This window comes from Mus musculus, chromosome 1 (genome assembly GCF_000001635.26).
Source record: "Mus musculus strain C57BL/6J chromosome 1, GRCm38.p6 C57BL/6J".
Classification (NCBI taxonomy): domain Eukaryota; kingdom Metazoa; phylum Chordata; class Mammalia; order Rodentia; family Muridae; genus Mus; species Mus musculus.
In genome coordinates this window covers 104,234,774-104,257,275 of record NC_000067.6, presented here as the reverse complement: position 1 = coordinate 104,257,275, position 22,502 = coordinate 104,234,774, and positions in this window count along the sequence as shown.

Below are 22,502 nucleotides of genomic sequence, written 5' to 3'. Positions count from 1 at the left end.
ATTTTCAACAAATGGTGCTGGATCAACTGGAGGTCAGCATGTAGAAGAATGCAAATCCATTCATTCTTATCTCCTTGTACAAAGTTCAAGTCCAAGTAGATCAAGGACCTCCACATAAAGCCAGATAGACTGAAACTAATAAAAGAGAAAGTTGGGAAGAACCTTGAACATATGGCACAGGGGAAATCTTCCTGAATAGAACACAATGGCTTACTTTCTAAGATCAAAAATAGACAAGTGTGACCTCATAAATTGCCAAAGGACAAAATGGCAACCAAGAGATTGAGAAAAGATCTTTACCAATCCTACCTCTGATACAAGGCTAATATCCAATATATACAAAGAACTCATGATATTAGAGTCCAAAGAATCAATTAACCCTATTAGAAATGGGGTACAGAGAAAAGCAAAGAATTCTCAACTGAGAAATACTGAATGGATCAGAAGCATCTAAAGAAATGTACAACATCCCAAATCATCAGGGAATTGTAAATCAAAACAACCCAAAGCTTCCATCTCACACTGGTCAGAATGGATAAGATCAAAAACTCAGGTGACAGTAGATTCTGGAGAGGATGTGGAAAAAGAGGAACACTCCTCCATTTTTAATAGGATTGCAAGATAGTACAATGACTCTGCAAACTAGTCAGGCGATTCTTCAGAAAATTGGGTATAGTATTACCTGAGGACCTGCTACATCCACTCCAGTAGTGACTTCCATGACAGGCCTAGAAACCTAGACACAGTCCCAAGGTGAAACGTTCACAGAAACTTAGTATCCTGGAATGGTGGCATCCCATACCATTTATGTTCCAATTTTGTCCTGGTGTTAGTCAGAGTATGGATTTGTCTGCTTTCTTTTAGAATTGTTTTATTATAGGTGCCTCCAAACAATGACTTGCCAAATACCTAAGCAAAATTGAACTTTGTTTCCTGGCCTTCACCAATGCCCAAGGTAGTCCTTGAGCTGACCCTGGGCTTGGAATTCAGTAAGAATGTTACCTATTCAGTAACATTAAGAATTGCCTCTAGTATTATAAGAGAGATATCTACTAAATAGACTTAGAAATCTCAGGGTAACCTTAGCAAAGTAAGTTTAGAATTCTTATTATAGATATGTATAGCAGACTACATTACTTATTAGTAGAAAGTCCCCCACACCCCACAATCACTTAGAATAAAAGCCAAGTCACTCCCATATACAGGAATTTACAATGATTTTGTAAGTAGATAGGGCTGTGGTTTAAGGAGGAACTAGAGTATTGCATTATTCATGAGAAGATTAGCTAGAGTTGAACTCCCTAATTAGAGCCATGACTTGAAGGTGAAAGCCCTTGCCCCAGGAATGTAAAGACCTCACACCCAGCTTCTAAGAATATAGCTGACCTTAGATCGAGCTGACTTTGTCTCAGTTGTTTTACTGTCCGGTTCCTGCCAGTCTTTATGTTTGCATTCCTCTGTTTTGTGTAGGAGTCATTAAGCATCTGGTCCTCATCGATGTGTCACCTAACTTCCCTATTTTCTTCTGTATTAAGTCTGATGCTTACTTTGAGAAATTACATCCAGATACCACACTCCCTTGTGTCTGTGTCTGTTTGTCACCCTTTTCTCACTGACTCCTTGCTTGCCTGTAACCGGAACCCTGAGTTTTTCTGCGGATTGAGGACCTGACTGAGATCCCTCTGCAGCAAGGACTCAGCTATCCCACTCCTAGACATTTACACAAAAGATGCTCTAACATACAACAAGAACCCATGCTCCATTATGTACATAGCAGCTTTATTTATAATTGCTAGAAGCTGGAAACACCCCAAATTTCCTTCAACAGAGGAATGGATACAGAAAATGTGGAACATTTACACAATGGATTTCTACACAGCTATTGAAAACAATGACTTCATGAAAGTCTTAAGCAAGTACATGGAACTAGAAAATAGCTTGCTGAGTGAGGTAATAAGTCACAAAAAAACACACATTGTGTGCACTCACTGATAAGTGGATATTAATTCCAAACTTGAAATACCCAAAATATAATTCACAGACTACATCAAGCTAAAGGGGAAAGAAGACCAAAGTGTGGATTCTTCAGTCCTTCTTGGAAGGGGGAACAAACTACTCATGGGAGGAAACTGGAAGGCAATGTGTAATGCAGAGACTGAAGTACAGGCCATCCAGAGACTGCCCCACGTGGAGATCCATCCCATATGCAGTCACCAAACCCAGACACTTTTGTAGATGGCAAGAAGTGCATGCTGACAGGAGCCTGATATAGCTGTCAAATGTGAGGTTCTGCCAGAGCCTGACAAAACCAGAAACAGATGCTGGCAGTCAACAATTGGACTGAGCATAGGGTTCCCAATGTAGGAGTTAGAGAAAGGAATGAAGGAGCTGAAGGGATTTGCAGCCCCATAGGAATAACAACAATATCAACCAATCTGACCACCCCAGAGCTCTGAGGGACTAAACCACCAACCAAAGAGAAACCCATGGAAGGATCTATGGCTGCATCTGCATATGTAGCAGAGGATGGGCTTGTCGAGGATCAATATGCAGAGAGGACCTTGGTCCTGTGAATGCTTGATGCCATAGTGTAGGTGAATGCCTAGGCACAAAGAAAGGAATGTGTGGGTTGTTTGGGGGACACCCTAACAGAAACAGTGGGATGGGGGAGAGGATAGAGGCTTTTCAGGGGAGAAACTGGGAAAGTGGATAACATTTGAAATTTAAATAAAGAAAATATTCAATAAAAAAGGGGGGAGAAGAAAGACTATTTTAAAAAAATGTTATATATAAGAGCTTCTCATTTTCCCTCAAGTTCTATTTTCTGGCTCTGTACTTGCTCTGCCATCCTGAGGAGATTTGCAGGGCACCAGCTTGGTTGTAAAACAATGTTTGTCTGTTTAGCCTACTCAAGGCTTGGAGAAGAGCACCCAAAACATCTAAGAAATTTGTGACTCTTTGAAAACCCTAAACCAATGAATAATATAGTAGAAAAAAGGAGAAGATTCCAAGCTAAAAGGACCAGAAAATATCATCAACAAAGTCATAGAAAAGAATTCCCCAAGTTAAAGAAAAACATGCCTATTAAAGTTCAAGAAGCTTACAGGACTCCAAATATACTGGACCAAAAAAGAAAATCATCCCACCACATAACACTCAAAATGCTAATTGTACAGAGTACCCACTTTCTCAACTGAGACTCTAAATGCTTGAAGGGCTTTGGCAGATGTCATGCAAACCCTAAGAGATTTCAGACGTTGGTCCAGACAACTATGCACCAAAAAACCAAATAGCCCAACTAAAAAAAAAAAAGGAGGGGGGGGGGTGGTACAGTGCTAAACAGAGAAATTCCCACAGAATAATATCTAATGGCTGAAAAACACATATGTAAATGTTCATATATTGAACCATTCCTGCATTCTGGAATGAAGCTTATTTGATTATGGTTTATGATAGTTTGATGTGCTCCTCAATTCAGTTTGTGATAATTTTATGGTGCATTTTTGCATCAATATTCAAAAGTGAATTGAGTCTGAAGTTCTCTTTCATTGTTGGGTCTTTGTGTGGTTTAGGTATTAGAGTAACTGTGGCTTCATAGAATGAATTAAGTAGGGTTCCTTATGCTTTATCCTTGTGGAATGGTTTGAGGAGTATTGGTATTAGCTCTTCTTCAAACATCTTGTAGAATTCTACACTAAACTCACCCAGCCCTGGGCTGCTTTGGGTTAGGAAGTTTTTAATAACTGCTTCTATTGCCTTATGGTTCATAGAACTGTTGAGATAGTTGACCTGATCTTAATTTAACTTTGGTAAATGGTATCTTTTTAGAAAATAATTTTTTTATAAATTTTATATAAATTTTTATATAAATTTTTTATATAAATTTTCCAGTCTTGTCTAGTATAAGGTTTTTTAGTGCTTTTATGGAAGTGTTACAGGAAAGATTGAAGGAGCTGAGGGGACTGGAAACTCCAAAGGAACATCAACCATGTCAACTAATCTGGAACCCTGGAAGAGCCAAGAGATTCAGTCAGCAATTAAAGGTCATGCCTGGGCTGCTCTGAGGCCCCTTGCACATATGTCATAGAGGATAGCAGTATCTAGCCTCAGTGAAAGAAGATGGACCTAATCATCCTGTAGAGACTTGATGTCTCAGGGAAGGAGAATGCCTGTGAGGAGGAGAGACACACTCTCATAGGCAAATGGGTTGGAGTATGGGGTAAATAACTATGAGAGCAACACTGGGTTAACAACTAAGTTATTTTAATTACCAATCATAAATACGGGGGGGGGGTACAAACACTTTTCCTTGTACCTGAGATTCTCTTGTTAAAGAGAATATGTCTCATCTTCTACTCCTAATCAAAGTGTCTTTCTTTGAAGTGCTTCCTGTATCATATATGTATGTTTATAAACTGATATTTGTCCAGAAATACAGATTTTTCTGCTACTCCTTATTGACAGATAGTTTGATTCTTGTTTCTTCTATGAATAATATGCAAATTAAATATTTTATCTTTTGTATTTCATTTTTATTGTTTCACACATATATTCATAGAAACAGTATTTTGTATGAGAACATCTGCAGGAGTTGGAACATTCCCCTAGTAATTGACATATTGGTACCTATATATGATCAGCGGTTCAATCACAGAATCAGATACACATTTTAGCATTAGAATGCAAACAAGAGTATCTGTCTCCTTATTAGAAGTCTTTACTCAAGCTCATACTGAATCAGCTGTGTCAGACATATATGAACACTTTTAAAAAATAATATCATCTATAGGTACATTGATATTGACTTATTTAGTGTCATGTGTATATGTGTGTGCATGAGTGTATCTGTCTATCTGGTTAAACATACGATGCCAAAGGACAACTTCTAGAAATTGATTTCTCCTAGCCCTATATTGGCTTTCAATACTGAACTAATTTTGTAATGCTTGCTGGAAGTCATCTTTACACACTCAGTCATCTCATCAGTCCCACATATATTTACTTAATTGAAATGTCCAATCTTGTGACCTTAATCCAAAAGTACATGATGAATAATATTATTTTATAATAGGGAAGAAATTTTTCTTATATACAAAGTATTAGGTAACAAATGTGGATTGAATGCTATAAAAAAGTATCAGTTCACAAGTATTATGCTAAAAGTTGATTAATATTATTTTTAAAAACTGATATATATTAATTCAAGATGTCATATATAAAGTAAATTTTAATAATATATTTGTATTATCCCATAAGATCATTATTTATTACTCAAAGGAAAAGATATAAATGAGCACATATAATCAAATGATCAAACATAATATAATCAAATGATCAAAATGGATAGCACCAGTAAGAGAAAAAGAAATGCCATGTATCTTCAGAACAGTTATACTGAATGAGCATAGCATCAGTATATCCTTTCTAAATGAGTTTTCACCTGAACAGACACATTGGAGAACTAGCAAGTCCCCAAATGAGTGATATTCTAGAAGAGGTGCCTGTAAATGTCATAGCGTGGTGTGTGTGTGTGTGTGTAGGGCTTCAATGTTCATTTAGGGTTTAAGCATAGTTTTAGTTTTAAAACCGTATTCAAAATTTAAAAGCAACTATTACTTTTAGGGACATGCATAACCAGCCAAAACATAATGTTTGTCTTTTGGCTGAAACAATCAATCTCTATTCTAGAAGGTAATCTGTTCAGTATATTTCATAAATAATGCTTTCAAAGACAAAGAATAGATTTAGAAGTATTTCCAGTCATAAAACATAGTACATCATTGCTATGAAATATAGAATATAATTCAGTCCTAGATTCTACTTATAAAAGTCTCCTTAGATGACACCACTGAAACAGTTAATGAAATTAGAGATAAATTGTATTGCATAAATATTAGACTAGTGTTAAAGTTTCTGCATTTGAAAATTTTTTCTTGAAAGTTGAAGTATAATATTCTTGGTTTTAGACAATATATAATGTTCTGTGCGATGAGAATTAGAGATATATACAAAAAATTCACAAGTTGTGTACATATTCTATTTGTATGCTCATACCCAGAATAAAAGCACAGGTGAATGTGTTAAAATGTTGTAAAGAAGATTGTGACTACCTAGTAGACTCACACATCTCTGTGATTATAATGATGTCACTTTGTAATTAGGATATACTACACAGCAAATGTAAAATTCTGTGTAAATTAAATTAAGTTCCCCAGTTACTATTATACAAAAGAAAGGGTGTTATGATTTAATGAAATACAAGCTCTTTAAAGAGTACCTGGTGTAATGAATTGCCTTCTGACATTTGTGAAGATTTAGAAGGCCGAGGGAAAAAATGGGTGAGACATTCTATTCTGGAACATTCTCAGATACATACCCAGATTCAGTTATAATAAGAAAATTTGAGAAGTTATACTGAGAGACAAATCATTAAGTAAAACTGGTCAATTTCTAACTCTAGGTGCCACAGACTGGACTCAGTTGGTCCCTCAACTAGCGGGAGAATCAAGGTCCCGGTAATCAGGTGGGCAAAGAGTTGGTTGAAAAATGACAAAAACTGACACAGAGAGAGTGCTCTATGTGAATGTAATTTCTCAAAGCGAGAATCAGACTTATAATATGGAAGAAAAACAAGGAACTTAGGTGATACATCAGCCAAGGTCCATTGAAAATGCATAATACGTCTTTACACAAAACAGAGAAAATGCATTACATAAAAGTTGACAGGAACCAGGCAGAATTTACAACTGAGATAGATCAGCCCTATCTAAAATCAGCTATTCACAGGAGTCAGGTGAAAGGGCTAATACGCCCAGGTGCAATACTAGTCTATTTTTAAACCCACCACCTGGGCTCCCTTAGTAAATACCTAATTATGCTATTCCTCTGGGTCTAGTGAAAAACATGCACCAGGGGAGATCCATTCTACTAACTCTTTCATGAATAATAGAATACTCCAGTTCCTCCTTAAACCACAACCTACCTTCTTTCTAATATTATATAATGTAGGCTGCCATTCATGTCTGCAATGAGCATTTCAAGTTTGCTATTTTGAACTAGCCCTGAGATTTCTAGCTCCTATCTGGCAAACTGTGATGCCTGATTTCTAACTATCAACACTGGAGGCATTTCATCTGAATAAGGAAGTATAATATTCTTGGTTTTAGGCAATATATAATGTTCTGTGCGATGAGAATTAGAGATATATACAAAAAATTCACAAGTTGTGTACATATTCTATTTGTATGCTCATACCCAGAATAAAAGCACAGGTGAATGTGTTAAAATGTTGTAAAGGAGATTGTGACTATCTAGTAGACTCACACATCTCTGTGATTATAAGCCTAGGGTCAGTTCAAGAACTGCCTAGGACATTGGTGAAGGCCAGGAAGCAATGTTTAATTTAACTTAGTATTTATCAAATCATTCCTTGGGGACACCTATAATAAAACAATAATGAAAGAAAGTACACAGACCCACTCACCAACTATTGCAATGAAAAATCTGAAATACATCTGTTTATGGGACACCAGAAACTTTCCAGGAGATAAGTTTCTGTGAAACTTTATGCCTCAGGACTGTGGCCAAGCTTTTGTGCCTGTCATGTAATTTTTACTGGAGTGGGTATGGCATATAGGGATAAATTAGTCCTAGAACATGAGCTGTTAAACTATAGGCTGCAGACAAATATGGCCTGCCCAGACTCTGTTGAGTTTTAATGTAGTACAGGCACACTTAGCTATTTACATATTTGATACTGGTTTCATGCTGTAAAAAGAAAATTAAGTATCATTTTCATATACTGAGTTGTCAACAACGCTAAACTATTTGCTATATTTTTATTTATAGAAGACATTCATCAATTCTTTCTCTAGAATAATTACTCATCAAATGAATGCTAAAATATTGGTAAAAACTTTAAAAGTTTAAAATGTTATGCAAGAAATTGTACTGAATGTCAAAATGAAATATTGTCATCTTAAAATAATAGCCATAAAAATCTGGACTCTGTAACATAAAATTAAAAAGTAAAGGACACAATAAATCTCCTAAGTCATACAAAATGAGACCAAGCAAGGTTCCATAGTCAAAAAAACATGACAACACAAACAGATCTGGAAATAAGAGAGATGAACAGACTCTGTTAAAAAAGAAAGAAAGAAAATGTGAAATTTTAAATATTCTCAGAAAATAAAGACAACCATAAACAAGAATAAATTTATAGTTATACAACATAAAAATTATACATAAGGAGAATCAATTAAAACAAGGCTGAAAACACTCTAAGCTAAAAACTCAGTTTACAATGTTAAGAGAGGTAGATAATGATTAAGTAAAGAATTAATAAAGAAAAATAAGAAATTTAAAATTCTGAAGCACAGAACAACAATGTAAAAATAAATAAGATATAAAGTAATCATTTAGGAAACATTAACTTGCCTAATATCCAAGTTATTATGATATAAAAAGGAAAAGAAAATGAACAATAGGAAAAAAATGCTGAAATTGATAGGAGGCCATGGAGTTGTTCTGCTTATTGGCTTTCTACTCATGGCTTGCTCACTCTGCATTCTTATAGCACACAGGACTATAGCCACAGGTGTCTTACCACCCACAATGAGCTGGGTCCTATCATAATTATCACCATCCATTAAATGTTCTACAAGTTTGAACAGAATCCACTTTGGTGAGAGAATTTTCTCAAAGGAGATTCCCTATTCCCAAGTGATTCTACCTTGTGCCAAGTTGACAAGGAAACCAGCTAACACACTATGTAGCATCTATCTGCCTTAATATTAAAAATTCACCAAAGTAATCTAGAAAACTACTTAGACAAGCTCACTATGGTGCATCATCATCACAACCCTGAAAGATGGTCTGGAAAGTTTAAAAAAGAGAAAAGAGGAAAAGTACAGTAAAATTTGTAAGAATTATGCTCCTTGTACTGATGAGATATTATGACCGTGTAGGACATACAATGTTAGTAAATATTTCATGCTTTAAAAATGCTTTAACATTTCAAATGTTATCGCCTTTACTGGTTTCTCTTCTACAAACCTTCTAGCCCATCCCCCTTTACCTTGCTTCTATGAGGGTGCTTTCCCACCCACCTAACCACTCCCACCTCACCACCCTAGCATTCCTCTACACTGGGGCATCAAGCCTCACAGGACCAAGGGCCTCCCCTCCCATTGACCCCTTCAGCTCCTTTAGTCCTTCCCCTATCTTCTCCATTGAGGTCCTTGTGCTCAGATGGTTGGCTGGGAGCATCCACATCTGTATTGGTCAGGATCTGGCAGAGCCTCTCAGGAGACAGCTGTATCAGGCTCCTGTCAGCAAGCATTTCTTTTTATCCACATCAGTGATAATGTAAATAAATAAAAGAACCAATTATAAAAAATAAAACCATGTGTTAGTTTCCCTGTAATATTCCTTGATCTGGATAGTTTAGATCCCTCACTGGCTAATTTTAAAATATTTCAGAAGTTTTTTTGTTTGTTTGTTTTTGTTTCTTTTAGATAGTTGATTATTTTAATGTATACTCCAGAACAGATGTGGTAAGATTAAAAAAAAAAAAAAAAGAAGCCCTTTTGAATGATTTGTGTCCATTGAGGGTTTATAAACTTTGATTTATTGACCATCTTCAACATGTTCACTTCAAAATTAATTATCTGAAGTTGTGGTATAATGTCCAGGAGAGTTCACTTGGTTAACGCTGATTAAATGTAAGCTATATCCTTTGCAAAGTTGTATGTCAACTTGACACAATCTAAAGTAATCAGAGAGAGGGATCAATTGAGAAAATGCCTCCATTAAAAAAAAAAAAAAAACAGCAGTAGTTACTACTAGTAGCAGTAGCTACTAGTGTATTTTTCTTTTTTTCTTTCCTTTAAATCAAATTTTATTTATTTATTTATTTATTTATTTATTTATTTACACTCCAGATATTACTCCCTCCCAGTCCACCCTTCAATTGTTCCACATAACATACCTCTTCCCCATCCTCCTGTCTCCACAAGGATGTCCCCACTCTCCACCCCCACCCCACCAGATCTTTAAACTCTCTAGGGCCTCTGGTCTCTTGAGGGTTAGCTGCACCATTTCTGATTAAACACAGACCCGGCAGTCCTCTGCTGGGGGCCTCATATCAGTTTGTGTGTGTATGGTGCCTGTTTGGTGGTCCAGTATTTGATAGAACTCAGGGGTCCAGATTAATTGAGACTGCTGGTCCTCCTACAGGGTTGCTCTCCTCATCAGCTTCTTTCAGACTGTCCCTAAGTCAACATAAGGGGTCAGCTGCTTCTGTCCATTTGTTGGATGCAAATATCTGCATCTGTCTCTTTCAGATGCTGGTTGGGTCTTCTGGAGTGTGGTCATGCCAAATCCCTTTTGGTGAGTACTCCATAGCCTCAGTCATAGTGTCAGACCTTGGGACCTCACCTTGAGCTGGATCCCACTTGGGGCCTGTTAATGGACCTTCTTTTCCTTAGGCTGTTCTCCATTTCCATCCCTGTAGTTTTTGAGACAGGATCAGTTATGGATGAGATTTTTGACTGTGGGATGGCAACTCCCTCATTCATTTGATGCCCTACTGTATTTGGGTTCTATAAGGTCCATCTCCCTATTGTCTGGCATTTTATCTATCCCTTTGAGTTCTGAGATTCTCACACCTCCCAGGTCTCTGGTGCATTCTAGATGGTCCCCTCAAGATTATATCTCCTGAGGTTGCTTGTTTCTATTCTCTCTGCTAGCCCTCAGGGCTTCAGTCCTTTTTCCTCACCCAACACCAGATCAGGTTCCCCTCTTACCAACACCTCATGCTCCCTCCTGTCCAGTTTCCCTCCTAGGTCCCTCTCTCCAACCCCAATTGGGATTGCTTTCTCCTCCCAAGTGGGAGATAAATTTGAGAATTTCTCTTTCCATGTCGTTGAAGAATTTTGTTGGTATTGTGATGCAGATTGCTTTGAATCTATATATTGCTTTTGGTAGGATGTCCAGGTTTTACTATGTTAATTCTGCCAATCCATGAGCATGGGAGACCTCTCCATTTTCTGAGATCTTCTATTTCTCTTTGAGAAACTTGAAATTATTGTCATACAGGTCTTTTACTTGTTTGGTTAGAGTAACCCCATGATATTTTATATTATTTGTGGCTATTGTGAATGGAGTCATTTCCCTAATTTCTTTCTCAACCTGTTTATCATATTTATAAAGGAAGGCTACTGATTTATTTGAGTTAATTTTATATCTGGTTACTTTGATGAAGTTGTTTATAAGCTGGAGAAGTCCTCTGGTACAATTATTTGGTTCACTTATGTATACTATCGTATCATCTGCAAATAGTGATACTGTTATTTCTTCTTCAGCGATTTGTGACCCCTTGATCTCCTTTGGTTGTCTTATTGTTCTAGCTAGCACTTCCAGTACTATATTGAATAGATATGAGGAGAGTAGGCATCTTTGTCTTGTCCTGGATTTTAGTGGGATTGCTTCAAGTATGTCTCCATTTAATTTGATATTGACTGTTGGTTTGCAGTAACGTGCTTTTATTATGTTTATGCATGGGCCTTGAATTTCTGATTTCTCCAATACTTTTAACAGGAAGGGGTGTTGGATTTTGTCAAATGCTTTTTTTTTGCATCTAAAAGATGATCATGTGATTTTTTTCTTTGAGTTTGTTTATATGGTGTATTATGTTAATGGATTTTCATATATTAAACCAACCTTCTATCCCTGGGATGAAGCCTACTTGATTGTGGTGAATAACGGTTTTGATGTGTTCTTGGACTCAGTTTGCAAAAATTTTATGAGTATTTTGGCATTGATATCCATAAGTGAGATTGGTATGAAGCTCTATTTTTTGGTTGGGTTCTTGTGTGGTAAAGTTCTTAGAGTAATTATGACTTCATAGATTGAATTAGAGAGTGTTCCTTCTGTTTCTGTTTTACAAAATAGTTTGAGAAATATTGGTATCAGGTCTTCTTTGAAAGTCTGGTAGAATTCTGCACTAAATCTATCTGACCCTGGGCTTTTTTGGTTGGAAGGTTTTTAGTGATTTCTATTTCCTTATGGGATATGGGCCTGTTTAGATAGTTTGCCTGCTCTTGATTTAACTTTGGTCGGTGGTATCTATCTAGAAAACCATCCATTTCATCTAGATTTTCCAGTTTTGGCGAGTATAGGCTTTTGTAGTAGGATTTTATGATTGTTTTTGAATTGTCTCTCTTTCTGTTGTTATTTCTCCCTTTTCATTTCTGATCTTGTAAAATTGGATACTGCCTCTGGTCCCTTTAGTTAGTTTAGCTAGGGGTTTATCCATCTTCTTTATTCTCTCAAAGTTCCAGCTTCCATTTTACTTTTAAACATGTAAAATAATTTTTAAATTAAATTAGTTTTACTTTTTTTTTAACTTAATCACTTTAAATCCTGCTCACTGCCCCACTCCTGAGCACTCCTCACACAATCACTCTCTTATACCCTCTTCCCTTTCTCCTCTGAGCAGGTGCCACCCTGTTCTGGTATCCCCACATTCTGGCACTTCAAATGTCTGTGAGGACAAATTCTTAATTAGTGATCCACACTAGAGACCTTAGCCTCTTTGTAGGTAAGGTCACCTTTGGGCTCATGGTCAGGTGCTATAGGAAAGCAGATTGAATATGAATATGGATAAAGCCAGTACATCTGCTTGCCTCTGCATCTGTCAAATATCTGTCTTGATTGAATTTCTGTACTGACTTCCTCTGATGATGAACACTGATATTTAAGCATAAATCAAATAAACTATTTCCTTCCAAAGTTGCTTTGAACATGGTGTTTCATGACTATAATAACCCTGACTAAAGCTTTGTTATTTCTTTTGCTTGCTAACAACTACTATCAATCTCTCAGTGAGATTGAAATCTCTACCAGTATAGTGATCTTTCTTTTTATTTCTGGCAGTTTTTGTTTGTTTGTTTGTTTGTTTGTGTTGTTTTTTAATTCTTTAAAGTATCTTGTTGGATATAAGATTCTTCACAGCTTGCTGCTTAATAAAAATTTCATGATCATACAAATTTTAAAAAAAAATTCTTTAACATATTTTTGTGCATGTTTTCTTGTGTGTATATGGTTTGTGACTATGTGCAGAAATCAGGGAATGATATTATACTCCATCGCATTACCTTGAGATATGGTTTCTTACCTTCTCATAACATTGTTTTGGCTATGATTGTCAGCAAACTCCTGGGATTGTCTTGACTCTAGAATTAATGTTGATGTTATAGGAATACTTTTTAAAATTTTTTATTTAATCTTTTTTTACACACCAGATTTTATCCCCCTCTCAGTTTAGTCTCTGAATGTTTCCCATTCCATACCTCCTCCCTGCCTTCTGTCTCCCCAAGTATGTCACCACTCCCCCACCCTACAAGACCTCTCCACTCCCTGGGAGTGATGACATACAGTTGGACTTACATGAGGCTTCTTGAAGAACAAGTGTGTTTACCCACTGATGAATCTCTGCTTTCTTCATTTTATTAGTTGTTTGAGAACTTTTTTATAGTGTATATTGATCATGTTCATTTCACTCTCCCAATTCCTTCCATATTCAAACCCCTTTCATAACCTCTCAACACTGTGTCTTCTTTGTTCAAGTGTAGTTTATGTTGCCCATATACTATTGGATATGTGGCCTTCCGTGGGAATGTGAGCATGTGATCAAACTATCAAGGGACTTCCTTAAAGAGAACTGACTCTCTTTCAAGAGCTATTAGTTGCCAATAGCTCCTTAGCTAGGAGTGGAACTTTATGTCTTCCTCCCCTATCTATGATGCTATTTATTCTTATTTGAACTTACACAGGTCTTGTTCATGCCATCACAAGTGCTGTAGTATATATGTTAAGCTACCCTCCTTTGTCTAGAAAACAATGGTTTTGTTTTTGTTTTTGTTTTTGTTTTTGTTTTTGTTTTTGTATTCACCTGCCACCTCTGACTCTTACAATCTTGTTGCCTCATCTTCCACAATGATCTCTGAATCTTAGGAGGTCAGAAGATAAGATAGATATCCCATTTGTGGTTGAGAATTCTTTAGTTTTATAGTCTGTGTACTTTGGCAGTGTTTTCTCTATGTTAATTACCATCTGCCAAGAAAAGACGTTTCTCTGATAAGGGTTAAGAGATGCTCTTAATCTATGGGTCTAGCAATAAACCCTTAAGAAATAGATTAAAACTATGTCCATTTATCAGGGTAGTAATAGTAAGTTCTTCATTAGGTCTTATAAACTGTGTAGTAATAGGTTCATTATTTAGAATCTAGACTGTAGATAATGCAGTTAGATAAGGGTTTCAAAGTGTTCAACAAGACTTTAACCCAATCAAAAAGTGGTTTATTACTTCTGTGATGTTCATGCCCCATAACATCATTGAACATGCTACGCCATTACTTTTCAGTACTCTGCATAAGAGGTTGTAATTTCATATTTGGCATAGACTGATGGCTACTTTCTACTTCTGGTAGTTTTCACAGCATTTCTATCACTGTGAAAGACAGCCATAAAAATGAAGATTTCATGTAAGCACCAGTATAATTTTTCCATGTTATAATAACTCAAGTATGTTATGTTTATCTTTTAAATGTTATAAATAAGTTCTGTGAGGTAGATAAAAGCATTGGTAAACCCTGAAATGTATGGGAGTCTAGAGCTTCTCAATGGCTAACAACTCAAGAAGAGGTAACTCATTCTTGGTTCTGGGATTTGATTCATTGTCCACTGGTGTATAGTAGTGGTCATCACATTATAAAATAACAACATACATATGTATATACGTGTGTGTGTGTGTGTGTGTGTGTGTGTGTGTGTGTGTGAGAGAGAGAGAGAGAGTATTTTAGGAAGATTCCACAGCAGTTGGCTTCTATATCACTTTTTAAATTGTAGTTATCTCTTCCTAAATGCCTTTCTTTATCCTTTCTTCTCATACTCTTCCCTATTTACTCCTTCATGTTCCATTATTGCCATTTTATTTCCATTGCCTAGAAAGTCCACCTCATGATGCTTTAATGCTTTTCTGACATCTTTGGTTATTCCAACAAAGCACAAGTATCTGATGAATCAAAGGAAATCAACGTAAATTAAAGAGAACATACAGGCTTCGTCTTACAACATCCGGGTTATCTCACTCAGGAGATTGCTTCCAGCTCCATCAATTTACCTGCAAGTTTTAAATTTTTATTTTTTAACACTTGAATTATATTCCACTGTGTAAAGTGCCCCACATTCATTTTCTAATCATTAGTTTATGAACATCTAGGCTGTTTCTATTTCTGAGATTTTGTGAATAAAGCAGAAACAAACAGGTGTCTATAGAGGAGGATATAGAGTCCTTGGAGTATATACTCAAGTGTTAGATCATGTGATAATCCTATTTTAGTTTCTTAGAAGCCTTTACTGATTCTCACCAAGGCTGCTGCAGTTTGCACACCCACCAGCAATGAATAACTGATCTTCTTTCCTCACATCCCTGCCAGCATTTGTCCTCACCTATTTTTAATTTTTGCCATGTTGATGGTGGTAAGATAGAGATCTCAAAGTAGTTTTAATTTGCATTTTTCTGGTGGTTACAGATATTGAACATTTTAAAATGTTTCTAAGTATTTGCATTTCACTTTATTTAGTTCTGTGTCTCATTTTAAAATTGAATTTTCTTGATGTTTAGGTATTGAGTTCTTTGTATATTCTAGATACCACCCTCCCTTCATGGTCAGATGTACAGCCACTAAGGATTTTCCTGGTTTGTAAGCTGTCTCTTCATTCAAATAACCACTATAATACACGATGTTCCAGTTATTAATTTTTAGTCCTGGCATCTATGCTACAGAGGGTGTTTTCTAAAAGTGCTTTTCTGGGAGACTGATTCAAATCTACCCAAGTGCGTTTTAGTATAATGCTTGAAAGCTGAACTGGAGCCCCACGACAAGGGGAGAGGCTAATGGGAATAGATTTAGGAAAGAAAGAAGATAAGTATCCTCACACATGCGCACACACAGAAGAGGTGTGCAATAAAAGCACTAAGACATAAACCAGAAGATAGAAAGCTTTGTTTTAATAGATTGGTAAAATTAATATTGTAAAAATATCAATTTAAAAAAATCTACAGATTCAATGCAGTCCCTATAAATATTCACATATAATTCTTCACAGAAATTGAAAAAATAATTATAATTTTATATAGAAATAAAACATCCAGGAGAGGCAAAATGTGCCTGAAGAAGAAATAAACTACCAGAATTATTATTTTCCCTGATTTCAGTTTACACTACAGGGCTATATCAATAAAAACCCGTTACTAAAATAAAATAAATACATTATCAAATAGTAAAAGATTGTGGATCCAAATATAAGCCTGAGCTCCTACAGCTGCCTGAAGTTTTTCTTTCTTTCTTTCTTTCTTTCTTTCTTTCTTTCTTTCTTTCTTTCTTTTTTTATTTATTTATTTTTTTTACAAAGAATCCAATAATATGCCTTGGAGAAAAGTCATTATCAATAAATACTATTAATCTAACTGGATGGGTACATGTAGAAAAATAATACTTAAACCTAAGCTTTCATATTAAGCTAAACTCAATTTCAAATGGATGAAAAACCTCAAAACAGGAACTAATATCCTAAGTCAGATGAAGGCAAAAGAAGGAAATATTATTAAACCTTGTCATATTTTTCAAATTAGTACATAGAGGGAGCTAGAGAGATGAGTCAGAGGTTAAGAACACTTGCTCCTCTTACAGAGCACCCCGTTGCAGTTCCAAGAAATCACAGAGCACCTCATAACTGATTCTAATTCTAGTTCTAGGGGATCTAGATGTTGAGAGACAGATCAATCCAACTTTTTCAGAGACCCTGATGAAAGGACAAAGAAGAAACTAGTTCTATGTCTGTGACCTCAGGCAGACTTGGCAAAGCCCATTCTGGTGCTAGGGACAAGTCCTTGAAGAAACAAACATTTTAGTTCCTGGAAACTGGTCTTTTTCCCATGAGGTGACTGGAGTTATCATTCTCAAAGCTACTGTGTGCTAGATCTGGAATTCTCTTAAGACACCCTTTGTTCCCTTGTGCATTCCTTGATTAGCAATCTGCTAACTTTGTCCCATTGTTTCATAGCTTTTCACTGACTTTAGCCCATTCTCACCCTCAAATATTATTTAAGATGCTGTGCTTTATTTAAGCTTGTTTTGCATAAGACATAACATGAGCTAGACTTCCTGAGGCCAACCTTTCTATACTCTTTGTTTTGTTATTTCATGATTATCCTTCTTAGCACCTTGCTGGTACAGGTCATCCAAATGTCAGCTTCAGGCACTGTATACATGTGGTACTGAGAAATATACATATTGCTAAAAGTGTTATGCATAAAACAAAACTAGATAAATCTATACTAAATGAAATATATAATTTGACAGATACATAATTCATTTAGAGTACTATCAAGATTGTTAATTAAAGAATTTGTTTTGTAAAAGCAGTCTCTTTCTTGTGCACTTTAAATTCTTCAGCTGGGTGGTGGTAGGACATACCCTTAGTCTCAGCTTGGGAGATGACAGGTGAATCTCTGAGTTTGAGGTCAGACTGCTTAAGAGCAAGTTCAGCATGGTGAGTTATACAGAGAAACCCTATCTCAAAAATTAAAACTAGAAGAAAACAAAATTCTAGAGAGCAAGTTACAGGAAAGTCACCTCTACACAGAGAATCCCTATCTCAAGAAATATAAGGCTGTGCTTTGAGGTTTCAGAAGTCCATACAAAACCCAAATTATTTTGATTCTTAAGTACTGTCTTCAGTATCATGTGTTCTTCATATTTTGATATTGCCTACCCTTTCTCTAATTATAGCAGTCCTGGCACTATTGACTTCATTATATGTTTGGAGAAAAAGAATGTATAATAAAAAGAACAAATATGTTCTCTTTAGCTCATTTTTCATGGAATACAGTTAAATATCATGAAACTGACACCATTATCTATAAATGTTTTTGTCCTTGGAGCTGAAGGGATGGTTCAGCAGTTCAGAGTACCTCCTTCTCTTACAAAAGCATAGAAGGAATAGAATTGAAGACCCAGAAATGAACCCACACATCTATGGTCACTTGATCTTTGACAAGGGAGCTAAAACCATCCAGTGGAAAAAAGACAGCATTTTCAACAAATGGTGCTGGCACAACTGGCTGTTATCATGTAGAAGATGGCGAATTGATCCATTACTATCTCCTTGTACTGAGGTCAAATCTAAGTGGATTAAGGAACTCCACATAAAACCAGAGACACTGAAATTTATAGAGGAGAAAGTCGGGAAAAGCCTCGAAGATATGGGTACAGGGGAAAAATTCCTGAATAGAACAGCAATGGCTTGTGCTGTAAGATCGAGAATCTTCATGAGAATGGGACCTCATAAAATTGCAAAGCTTCTGCAAGGCAAAAGACACCATCAATAAGACAAAAAGACCACCAACAGATTGGGAAAGGATATTTACCTATCCCAAATCGGACAGGGGACTAATATCCAATATATTTATAAAGAACTCAAGAAGGTGGACTCCAGAAAATCAAATAACCCCATTAAAAATAGGGCTCAGAACTGAACAAAGAATTCTCACCCAAGAAATACTGAATGGCAGAGAAGCACCTGAAAAAAATGTTCAATATCCTTAATCATCAGGGAAATGCAAATCAAAACAACCCTGAAATTCCACTTCACACCAGTCAGACTGGCTAAGATCAAAGATTCAGGTGACAGCAGATGCTAGCGAGGATGTGGAGAAAAAGGAACGCTCCTCCATTGATGGTGGGATTGCAAGCTTGTACAACCACTCTGGAAATCAGGCTGGCGGTTCCTCAGAAAATTCAACATAGTACTACCGGAGGATCCTGCAATACATCTCCTAGGCATATATCCAGATTTCCCAACCGGTAAGAAGGACACATGCTCCACTAGGTTCATAGCAGCCTTATTTATAATAGCCAAAAGCTGGAAAGAACCCAGATGCCCCTCAACAGAGGAATGGATACAGAAAATGTGGTACATTTACACAGTGGAGTACTACTCAGCTATTAAAAAGAATGAATTTATGAAATTCCCAGGCAAATGGTTGGATCTGGAGGGCATCATCCTGAGTGAGGTTACCCAATCACAAAAGAACTCGCACAATATGTATTCACTGATAAGTGGATATTAGCCCAGAAACTTAGGATACCCAAGATATAAGATACAATTTGCTAAACACATTAAACTCAAGAGAATGAAGACCAAAGTGTGGACAATTTGCCCCTTCTTAGAATAGGAAACAAAACACCCATGGAAGGAGTTTCAGAGACAAAATTTGGAGCTGTGACGAAAGGATGGACCATCTAGTGATTGCCATATTCAGAGATTCATCCCATGATCAGCTTCCAAACGCTGACACCATTGCACACACTAGCAAGATTTTGCTGAACGGACCCAGATATAGCTGTCTCTTGTGAGACTGTGCCAGGGCCTAGCAAACACAGAAGTGGATGCTCACAGTCAGCTATTGAATGGACCACAGGACCCCCAATGGAGGAGCTAGAGAAAGCACCCAAGGAACTAAAGGGAACTGCAACCCTATACGTGGAACAACAATATGAACTAACCAGTACCCCGGAGCTCTTGTCTCTAGCTGCATATGTATCAAAAGATGGCCTAATAGGCCATCACTTGAAAGAGAGGCCCATTGGACTTGCAAACTTTATATGCCCCAGTACAGGGGAACGCCAGGGCCAAAAAGGGGGAGTGGGCGGGTAGGGGAGTTGGGGGGGTGGGTATGGGGGACTTTTGGTATAGCATTGGAAATGTAAATGAGCTAAATACCTAATAAAAATGGGGAAAAAGGGCATTTAAGTTTATTTCCTAGACCCAAAACCAGGTGGTTTACAAGCCTTCAGAAACCAGTTCAAGAGAATCTGAAGTTCTTTTCTAGACTCCACAGCCACATGTATCTACCCAGGCAATTACATGCATCCACATAAAATTAAATCAGTAAATATGTATTGAAAAATATTATACTTCTCTTGTAACATCTTAATTGCTATAAATCTTACCTTTGATACTAGGGAATTTTTCTTCTTTAAAGATATCTGTAAAAACACCTGGAAAAGACATCTTCATGGTGGGTAGTACATACTTTATGTCCAAGTATCCATTTGTGGAGTGACACTACTTGTGAAGGGTTAGGAGATGTGGTCTTTCTGGATTAAGTGTGGCATTGTTGAAGTAAGTCTGACACTAGGGCTGGTCTTTTAAGGTTTCAGAAGCCCATCTCAAACCCTGAATCCATCTGTCTCTCTGCCTGTGGATCTGGATATAGGATTTTAGCTACTACTCCAGCATCATCTCCGCCTGTGAGTCACCATACTCCCTGCCATATCTTGGTGGCAATTAAATGCTTTTACTTTTTATGAGAGGCCAGGGTCATGGCTTTTATTACAGCAATAGTAATCCTAACTAAGACAACATCCCTGTGAGTATCAACACACATGTTGCAACATGCTTTTCTATTCTCAAAATATTCTTTGTGCTGTTACTTTGTATTTGATTCTTTCCCCCAGTTCTGTTACTGGCAACCACTGCTTTGTGCTTTATGGACTTCTCTTTTTAATTAATTAATTAATTTATGTTACATCCCACTTGCACCTTCCCCTACCTCTTTCTCAATTTTTCTCACCTTTCTCCACCCATTTCCCTGTACATTTCTCCTCAAAAAAGGGAAGCTCTCCCATGGATATGAACCACCTTTGGCATATCAAGTTGCAATAGGACCAGGCCAATGTTCTCTTATTGTGATTAGACAAGGACAAGGCAGCTAAGTTAAGGGAAAGAGAGCCATAGGCAGGCAATAAAATTGGAGATAAAACCAGCTCCTCCTGTTATATATGTGCAGAGGTCCCTAGTCTACCCCATGCATGTTCTCTGGTTGGAAGTTCAGTCACTGTGGACACCTATGATCCCAGATTACTTGATTTTCTATGTTTTCTTGTAGTGACCTTGGCCTCTACGGTCTCATCCATTCCTTCCTCCCACTCTTCCACATAATTGCTTTAGTTCGGCCTAATGTTTGGCTATGGATCAGTGCATCTGTTACTATCAGCTTCTTGGAGAAGCCTCACAGATGATTGTTGTTCTAGGCTCCTGTTTGGAAGTATAGCAGAATATCATTAATAGTGTCAAAGGTTGGCCTCTCTCACATGAAAAGCATCTCAATCTGGGCCAGTCATTGGCTGGCCATTTTCTCAATTTCTACTCCATCTTTACTCCTGAATATATTCTAGGCAGAACAAATTTGTGGGTTGGTGTCCCTCTGCCTCCATTGGAAGTTTTACCTGGTTATTAAAGGTAGTGTGCTCAGGCTCCATATCCCTCAATGTTAGGAGTCTTTGCTAGGGTCACCCTCATTGATTCCTGGGAGATTCCATTGCCCTAGGTTTTCTAGCTTGCTCAAGAGATTCCCCCACTGATTCCATTTCTGTTTACCAGTACTATTGCCCCCTGTCCTTTCCCCACTGAATAACTACTCTTGCTTAGCTTTATCATCATAAGTGGAACATGCTGTGTGTAGAATTTAAGATATGGATTCTTTTATTATCAAGGTGAATGTGAGAGTCATTTATGTTGTAATATTCAATATGCTGTTCATATGATTGCTTACGAATATGCCATTGTATGATTATGTCATACCTTATTTATCCTTTTAAAGGATTAAGGATATTTAAAGTAGTTCCACATTTTCAAAACCATCTGTAATTTCTCTAAAAATAAAAGGCATTTTCATATTTTCACTCTTTTCACATAGTCAAATATTGCAGCCATTTTGTACATGTAAAACAGTATATCTTCATAAATAAATTTGCATTTCTTTAAGGAATAATGGTATTCAACATTGACTCATATATTTCTTCCTTAATATGCCTTTACGAATTGCCTGTTCAGTCTGTTTGTTTGTTTTAATGAGATATTTAAATGTTGAGTTTTTAAAGTCCTTATGTAACTCAAATGCATGTCTTGGAAATATTTCTTTCAGTATCTCTATCTTTCAATTTCATTCTCTTCATGTTTTTATTTGAGCAAAAACATCCTTGTTCCTGGCTGCCATGCTGTTTTGATGGTCACGGATGCTTCTATTGTCAGTGAAGCTCTTTTCTATTGAGAATTTATTGGAGTTTGTGTTATACACAGGTATTTTTCTTTTCAAGGGCTTTCTTTTATTTTCTGAAATTAATATTTTTTCTTTACTGTGTTATTTTGATAGTTAATTAAAAACAGTGCAAGATAAAGTTCACTTGGTTATGTTATATGGTTCTTTGTATATAGTACAAAAAATAAACTAGCAAACAAACAAAATCCCAAAACCTGTCTTGAAGACTTGCATAGAGTTGAAATAAAAATCGTTTGTCTGTAGTTTTTCTGTTTCTTAATGTATTTGGTTTTAGTTGTTATTTTTACAAGTTCCTCATGAGCACTAT